Here is an 8472-nt window from a genome sequence, read left to right on the forward strand (position 1 = left end):
TGCGCAGTAATTGTTAATTTTCTTCCTTACAATTCGCAGCGCGCTTTCGCAACTTCACTCGTATTCCGTGGGACAGATCTGGCGGCACGCTATTTTTGCTGACACACACTTCTCTGGTCGTATAGATTAACAAGAGCCAGATACAAGTCACTAACTACGTAAAATGGTTTTATGGGGTTAGTAACTGCACTATGCGGCATGTCCCTACCTCATCGTAATGCGTCTTCAATAGAGAAAGATCGTTTATGTAGTTTTTATTGGTTCTCTATACGGGTAGTATTTTCTGTTAAAATGAACTTGAGAAAAATGCAAACACTGCTTCGATGTGGCCGCAAAGGAAATTTAAATTGAGTATATATAGTCGCTGAAACGTTCTCCGGCACGCTATCGCGGACAAAACATTTGATGGTCAGTCCTGTGCGTTTACAAAATAAACGGAGATATTCATCTGCCTTGCGAATGCTAACAAAAGGGGCACTACTGCTCTCCCGTGAAATGTCCACAGTGGACATGACGAGAGCACAATGCAAAGTGCATAGCCTCGGATCATGCCTATAATAATGCGAACGCATTTGCGCACCATGATATCCATTGACGTTTTAGAAAGAGTGATGATAAAACAACAACGGACGCTTTTATTCAATAACATCAAAATATTGCTTTCTTACAGTTGCTCTGTTGGTGCCGAAATCTTGCAGGAAGGTCACCTGTTATGGTCGCGATTGTTCAACGTAATAATTGGCACTGCCCATTTTTCTGGCTTTAGAAGAACAAAAAAATTATAAAAAGACAAAGTTGCCTTCTGAGTGCTCCTGTTCTTATTTTAAACAAAAATGGAGGCCATATCGACACCGATTCTGTCGCGCGGTTGGGGTATTTCGGTGCATCATCATCATAATCATCATCACCATCATCATCAGCCTATATTTTATGTCCACTGCAGGACGAAGGCCTCTCCCTGTGATCTCCAATTACCCTGTCTTGCGCTTGCGTATTCCAACTTGCGCCTGCAAATTTCCTAACTTCATCATCCCATCTGGTTTTCTGCCGACCTCGACTGCGCTTCCCTTCTCTTGGTATCCATTCTGTAACCCTAATGGTCCACCGGTTATCCATCCTACGCATTACATGGCCTGCCCAGCTCCATTTCTTCCGCTTAATGTCAACTAGAATATCGGCTATCCCCGTTTGTTCTCTGATCCACACCTGTTCTTTCCTGTCTCTTAACGTTAGTCCTAAGATTTTTCGTTCCATCGCTCTTTGTGCGGTCCTTAACTTGTTCTCGAGCTTCTTTGTTAACCTCCAAGTTTCTGCCCCATATGTTAGCACCGGTAGAATGCAATGATTGTACACTTTTATTTTCAACGACAGTGGTTAGCTCCCACTTAGGATTTGGTTATGCCTGCCGTATGCACTCCAACCCAATTTTATTCTTCTGTAAATTTCTTTCTCGTGATCAGGGTCCCCTGTTAGTAATTGACCTAGATAAACGTACTCCTTACAGACTCTAGAGGCTGCACTGGCGATCCTGAATTCTTCTTCCCTTGCCAGGCTATTGAACATTATCTTTGTCTTCTGCATATTCATCTTCAACCCTAATTCTTACACTTTCTTGATTAAGGTCCTCAATCATTTGTTGTAAATTCGTCTCCATTGTTGCTGAATAGGACAATGTCATCTGCAAACCGAAGGTTGCTGAGATATTCGCCATTGATCCTCACTCCTAAGCCTACCCAGTCTAAGAGCTTGAATACTTCTTGCTAAGCATGCAGTGAATAGCATTGCAGAGATTGTGTCTCCTTGCCTGACCCCTTTCTTGATAGGTAACTTTCTACTTTTCTTGTGGAGAACCAAGGTAGCTGTGGAATCCTTGTAGATGTTTGCTAAGATATCGTATGCCTCCTGTACTCCTTGATTACGCAATGCCTCTATGACTGCTGGTATCTCTACTGAATCAAATGTCTTTTCATAATCTATGATAGCCATGTAGAGAGGTTCATTGTACTCCGCAGATTTCTCGATTACCCGATTTATGACATAGATGATCCATTGTAGAATATGCCTTCCTGAAGCCAGCCTGTTGTCTTGGTTGGCTGAAGTCAAGTGTTGCCCTGATTCTATTGGAAATTATCTTGGTGAATATTTTATACAATACTGAAAGCAAGCTAATGGGTATATAATTCTTGAATGCCTTCTAAATTGGGTTTCTAGGTGGTTTAATGTGGACACTACATGAGGTGCAGACAGACCACTTCCCATGTTTCTTTTGTAGCGAGAGCTACACAGGCCGCATTCTCGCCGTTTCGCTGTGGCCGGTGGCCGCACCGCGAGCTGAGCCGTTGCCTAGCAACCGCCGCAGCTCGCAGCGCCGCTCGCCGCGCCATATGGCGTCGTCTGCTCAAGTTACCACGGCGCAGCGACGAGCCGGCGCCGCCGCAGCTGTGTTGCAAGCGTTCGCCGCTTGCATCTGACATGACGTCAGAAGAGGAGCCGGTGAAACCGCGTTGCAACAGAAGAGGAGCCGGCGTCGCATCGTATATATAGAAGGGGCGGATAGGTGGGATTCGTCGGCAGATATGGAAAATGTGTCGGAGAGACTGAAAGAAGCCAGGCTTCGTCATCGGAACGAATCCAAGAGGAGGTAGCGCGCCGAGGAGACAGATGAAGAACGCGCCGCACGCCTTGAGAAGCGTCGTAAGTACGAAGCGGCAAGGCGAGTGGATTCAGATGAGGATAGCACCCGAAACGTGTTCAAGTCACTGGATGACAACCCCTTATCTCCCGCCTCACCGACCATCGCGCCGTCTTTGTGGCAATTGAGAAACAACAAGATGAAGAACAAGATGAAGTTTGCTATTGTTTTCTTCGAAAGAAAAGGCGGTTGGTGTATCTTGGCACCCGCTGCTTTTTCATACTTATGCCGCGAGGTGCAGCATAGGCCTTCGTGAACCTTGACCTGGACGTACACACGTTGAGCGAGGTCACGCACATAATTCATCCCCAAAAACGTTCCGCCGGCCGCCGCTCAGCGGATCATGCTCATACCGTTAATCATGGCTTCTCCTCTCACGATTACAATTCTCAATATCGTGAGGGACGTGGTATATCACATGGCAGAAAGGCCGGAAGTAAAATTTCCAAAAATGTATTATGAAACGTTTGGTAAACGTTTGAGTTGAGTACAACTGAGCCTACAATAAGTTATCTGCTATCATCATTTCCTCCCAGTAACCTTACTGGCGACGTTTAATGTGTGATCGGTAGGAGTTTTTGAGCCCTCACAAAGACATGCGGCTCTCGCGTACCTAATCGCACATAAATCATTCATGCAGCGCTTATGCGCCGCGATGGCATTTGTTAGACGCCTTATTGTTGACTCGAGAACAGATTGTTGATAGCTGTATGCCAAATTCACGCAATCTAGTATTATGACAAACAAGAAGCCGCAAATAATAAGATAGACCAACATTTTCACAACCGCAAAGCCCGCATTCGTGTTTGTGCTTACCTTACAGGGTAAGAGATGCGGTTGTGAGGGAGGGTGACTTTAGCTGCACTGGCGCTACCATGTACGGCAATATTGTCAAGTATTGTTTGGAAAATGAGTGATTTAGCAATGCAAACCACAAAACCCTTAACAATCCTATGCACCCGATAACAATACCGCAAAGTATTATTTCAGTAAAGTATGTTTTTATGTGGGAGGTACGTGCCGTGCATTTCGTGTGCGTTAAAGAACCTCAGGTAGTTAAAGTTTATCCGGACCCCGCCACTACTGCGGGCCTCATAATCATATCGTGGTTCTGGCATTAGTTAAATTTCAAATTTGAAAGGGCCTAGCCTGTTGGAGCAGAATAGATTATTGACAACGGATGCACGCAGAGAGTGTTTTGAAGTGACGTCCTACATCGCGGAAAAAACGGCAGAACTCTCCCAACTATTTGCTGGCTGCATCAAGCTCAGGCGCTGAACGTCACTTTATAAGGTTCACGTCTGTTCTTGCAGCAGAAATACATTTTCCCAGTCATTCGCACCTCGATTTCACTAGAGTGGAACCACTTTCCCACATACATTGTATCCATCAGTGATAATTCCTTGTTTCGTGATGCCTTAGATAAGATTACTTAATAGAATGCGATTTCATGTACATCAATATGCTCTATTTTTCCGTGTTAGCTTCTTCCTTTTTCCTACTCATTGTATACCTACAACGTTACGTATGTCAAATTATACTTATCATGTGGCATTTTTTTTCTTATGTAATGCGTCTGATATGACCTGTAACTCACACCCCTCTGTAATGGCTCGACAGGTCTTGGGGGTATAATAAATGAAAGGAAATGAAAACGAACCCTAAGCGATTCTGGAGGAATTGGGGAATGCTCGTACAGGGATCAGCGACTACTGTTTCCTCTTGTGCAGGCGAACAGCGGTTTCGACTATGGCGCAATTCCGTCGGTTCGTTGCGGAATTCCGCCAAGTAGGGAAAAAATTCGTCGACTTTTTCTTTGCATTTTGTTGGAGACGCCGCTCATCTAATTCAAAGTTTCGAAACGGCCATTTGCGAGGTAGGCTTTTTACAGTGCTGTTTCCCAAAGGTACGCATGCCCATGTTCACCCAATGTTCCTCTTTATTCGTCTCCGACACGCAACGTTATCGCTTGTAGAAAGCTGCTTGCGACATCACGCGATGGAAAAACACACCGGCCGGCTGTTGGAGCGTTCTTCTCTGTCAGCGTTCAGCGCCTTTTTTTTCATTTACCTTCGTTTTCCAGCAGCGATCTCGGTGGCTCCAGCAGAGCAAGGCTCGCGATAGCAAGCTAGCGCACAATAGCTTTCGAAAACAAGGTACACGCACTATCCAGCTTGCACGAGGATTCCCGTAGCCTCTCTACTGGACACAGAAGTACTGTATTGCCTCTTCAAGGTCTTTTTTACCGCTTACCCTCGAGACGAAAGAGAGAACAGGAACAAGCAAAGTGCTTCAGGTGCTTAGAAAGCGTGGAAACAATACGAAATTGCAACATTGGCCTTTGCAAGACAGAGAAAGGCCTTGGTAAGGTCGGCTGTGCAAAAAAAAAGGACATTCCTATACCTGGCGATGTTCAGGTGCCGTGACACCTTTGCGAGCACTAGTTATTTCGTGGAAAATGGAGCAAAATTGTCGAAGCTAAAAAGTCTTTGAACAAGCAGAAAGAAATGCATTCGCAGTGATTGCGCGAAATGTTCAAACATCTCGTTCAGCAGTACGCACCGGAAACCTTGTAGTGTTACGGGCAGCAAACAGTGTAGCGATGCACGAAGACTGTGCATTTAACTCTCCGTCCGCAGTCGTCTCCTAGTTGTCGCCCATTCTTTGAACACGGGGAGGACTCAGTCACAGTCTGTCTGCAGACCAACGAAGGGGGCAGTGCGGTATCACACAAGCTAACATTGAGGCGGGGGCGAATACCTTAGTACAGGTCAGCGCAACGCCTTCCAGGAGTGTGCTAACCGAGCAATGAAGTGAGTCATGCCATAATATCCTGGGCTTGCTTTTATTTCAATGTGCTCATGACCAGAAAAGCACATTCTGGACAGGATAAAGAAAAATAGACAAACATAGAAGTAGGCAGTTAGGTCTAAGTTTCACAAAGCATTAGAAGTCGCCGTGGAAATTAGTAGTGACCCTGATGGATGCATGGGCTCGTTAAGCCACATATTTGTTTTTAATTTAGCCCCACACACCATCAGACATATCGTTACAATTAAAAGATGATGATAAATACAAGGTGATAATCATCCCTAGCGCCCGCGAAAGAGACACCAATACACCGTCAGACGTTCAGGATAGAGAGAGGCGTACTCACTCCCAATACTTAAGTAATAAGCAGGGTTCAAATGTTGCCAATGAATGAATTGAATTTTTGTAGCAATCTTAGAATTGTTGTCGAGTTGTTGTTCTCGACCAGGTGAAACCAGTGTGGTTGGTGTAGCTACTAAGGTGCTTGATGATGAGGTGCTGCTGGCTCCCTAGCACGTGCATTGCGTTGGACTCATCGGGTCGGCAAGTCCATCTCGCGCATTCTTAATAGTGGCTTATCGCGTATCAATACTTATGAGCAATCCTGAAATCAAGAGACTCGGTCACTTGATTCATAGCTCTCGAACTTGTAGAATCTTATGAGTTATTTCGTGCATCGTTCTGCCGCCTAATTTCTAAGTGGCGCTTTTTACCACGGGCGTCCCTTCAAAGATTATAGCGCGCACAAACATGATTAGAGGCAAGAAATTATATAAACCTACCCACAATGAAAGATGCAACTATGGGAATATTATTCCGCGAGAGCCTTTAGTGGATACCTACATCTGGTGAAATCAGGAAAATCATCTTTGCCACCATACCAAGGAAGGCACGCAACCGTTCATTCATTGGGCCATGTCAATCCTGTGGCTTCAACTGTTTCAAAAAACAAGTTCACTTCGTCCATAAAAAATATTTATTGCGAATCTTCACAGTTCATAAATATTCATCATTAGTGTGATGTTCGCATTAAGCGTCAAAGAAGCTGGCGTCCGTCTACAATATTATCAACGCACTCTTGGGTTTTTGACAAGCTGATGGAAGGTGGAATGTCAAACTCGCCTTTTGATCACGCACCTACGCTGCTGGGTCATCAACGACATCGCTCAACTATTCGTTGTATAATTGATCTTGTTAGAAAGTAGAAAGATACAGTTGCAAGGCCTCCCTTGCTGTTGACTATCTTCCCATCAAAAAACAAAGTGATCTCCGCTAAGTGCCAGTAATAAAGTATGTTCCCACGTGAGGGACTATGTTCCAGTCTGGATAAAAGTACTGACAAGCTAAGAGCGGTTTATAAACCAGCCTATAATTTCAATTGCAAAAGTAGGGACAGCAATGAGAGTTGGGGAGGCAACATGGTTCAACAGTGCCATCGACCAACACTAAGAAAAAAAAAAGAAGACAGTGCACTGCCGTGTTGTTTCTTTTCTTCTTTTTCGTCATTGAAGAGTATAGAATGCTAGAAAAGCTCTCGAAGTATATAGGTGGAGGAGAAAAGTATAATAGCAAATTGGGAAAGTTCGTAATGTGGTACACGGCGCAAAACAGTGCAAACGACACGACACACATACAGCAAAATGGACAGGAAGAGCGTTTGTTCCGTCTGTTCATCATTCTCTGTGCTGTGTGGTTTGCGCTATTTGGCACCATATACCACAATACACAAATATATTCTACGCACGTACTCAATGCACTGAGTGCCGTGGTGGCAACCCTCGAGCAGAGGAACGCACGACATGCTAACATGCGTTTGCATGTCGAACTTAGAGATGTCGACGTAAATATTCCTCCTTTCTTTTTAGCATACCTTGAGGGTCCTCACCGATTGCACGCAAATTCAAAATAAGCAAACAAACAAACAAACTAAAAACGAATAACAACAACGTCCACGTACCCAACTCATGCAGTCTATACCTTTCATGTTCCTTCAATTCCGGTTAAGCAAACACACCGTTCTCCGCACTTTATTACGGTAGATAAATATTTATATGTCTTGTATAGGCTTGCTGTTTTTCCTCTTTATTTGTGATTCAGCTGATATAGCTGAATATGACAGTTTGTTGTGCGCCACAAGTTTGCGCAGTCTAGGGCCGGTGCACTTCCTCCTGGTGTGGCGTCCGAGTGAGACGTGCGCATTTTCAAAATGGACGTTTTCCGATGTTATTGTTCCCGTGGCTGAAGAAAAACGTCACTGTCCTGCGCGTCACAGGAAGCGTAACATTAATAGCCTAAGCTGGAGAAGCGGCATCAATACTTATAACGGAATGCTTGGCTGCCCGCCGCGGTGATTTACGCACAGGTGCACTAGCATACAATAGCTCTAAGCAGCGTTGAAAGAAGTGGACAGCTTCTGTATGTAAAAGCCCCGGGAAACTTGCTAATTTGCGATTGCCAAAACGCGTTAAACTTCTGTATCATTCTTTCAAGACGCCGATAATCTGAAAGCGAACGTCGCGCGGACAAAAATTGCGCAAGTTACACTTGTGAGATCGCTATTGCGCAACGAAGCTTATAAGAGAAGCTTGCGAACGGGCAGCCAGAAGTGCGTTCTTTACGTGGCCATTTGTTTCAATGGAAAATTGTGTAATGCGTATGGGGTTTGGGCAAAAAATTCCAAGGAGAACGCGCTAATTTCCCACAGGTTAGGCGCAGTGTGTCCATTTCCTATTCGCAGAAGGAATTTCAATTCTCTATAGAAATTCGGCATACGCTCTTGTATAGGGTTGGGGTCGGGTAATAAAGGAGGACATTGACCATGCTTTTGTTGACTATGGCGATGCTCGTTAGGCCATCCAAAATAGGTAGCGTTATTCTTGGTTACTACTTGAGAGAGAAAACTATAAGCGCGGAGTTGTGAAGGTTTCTCTTGTACAGGGTAATTGCTTATAGGTCCGGCTTGAGTTAGA

This window comes from Dermacentor silvarum, chromosome 11 (genome assembly GCF_013339745.2).
Source record: "Dermacentor silvarum isolate Dsil-2018 chromosome 11, BIME_Dsil_1.4, whole genome shotgun sequence".
Classification (NCBI taxonomy): Eukaryota; Metazoa; Arthropoda; class Arachnida; order Ixodida; family Ixodidae; genus Dermacentor; species Dermacentor silvarum.